This window comes from Pseudonaja textilis, chromosome 7, assembly GCF_049901715.1.
Source record: "Pseudonaja textilis isolate UNSWEBS1 chromosome 7, rPseTex1.2, whole genome shotgun sequence".
NCBI lineage: Eukaryota > Metazoa > Chordata > Lepidosauria > Squamata > Elapidae > Pseudonaja > Pseudonaja textilis.
In genome coordinates, this window is record NC_141996.1 from 27,884,584 (window position 1) to 27,885,657 (window position 1,074).

Consider the following 1,074-nt stretch of genomic DNA (forward strand, 5'->3'; position numbering starts at 1 on the left):
ATTTCTCTTGTTTAATTCTCATTTTGCCTTAACTAGACATTCCAAGTGGATATTTTACATTTGCATTATACTTTTATGCTTTTGTTGGCCCCTGCTGTTAGAAATCAAATATACTGTCCTCTTTTTATTTGTTGGGGATAAAAACCCCAATTTTAATCTGTTCATACAGGTATCTAATTTGAATCAGACTGGCAAACTGCAGGGCTCTTATGCTTGTTTAATTGGTATCTTTCTCATCACATTTGAATGAACTTGCACATGCACTGCAGGATACCACTAGAGACAACTGAATAGTTAAGGCTGTCACTCTGGAAACGGGATGGTGAGATGCAGCCAAGTTAAAGCTGGGATCAGATAGATTTTTTTAAAGTGTCTCTTCCACCCCCCTGCTTTATGAGAGGATACATAATTCTTAGAAACTACTTGTCATGACTGATTCCATACATGGTGTGTGGCATTGATAATTTTATAGACAGCCAGTTTTATGTCTAGGTATTGTGCAAATTGTATTTGTCTGCCAATGTATATAGAACTTTTATGTGGCAGAACTTCAGACTGACTTTATATATTTTTTTACCAAGACTGACAGGAACACACACTTTCTGGGACAATCTCCAACAACCTCTGCCAGAATTGGTCAATGGACAGGGATGCCAGTTATAGTTCATCATTATTTGCGGATTAGGGATTTTCTCTGCCTGGTCTGCCATCTGATTGCAACTTTACGGATCCTTAGAACTAGCAGGTTGCATTGAAAACTCATTCTAGCTGCTATACTTCACAAAGCGGCCTGTTTATCCTACTTCTAAGACTACATAGATCTTCTCAACCCCTCAAGTGTTAAGGAATAAGTTTGGTAGAAGGAATGATTTTCTCTCTGTGGAGGCTCTAATTTAGTACCCTGAAAAACAGGTAAAATTGCTGTTTTCCTAAAATATTAGCATAGTCTGTTCTGGTCTCCATTATTGGAGTTTGGATAAACTGCAGATTCTGTATTTTGCCGACAGCAAATATTTGCTAACAGTCAAAATACTCCACTTTCAGATGTTTCATAATCACAGCAGATTGGTTAAA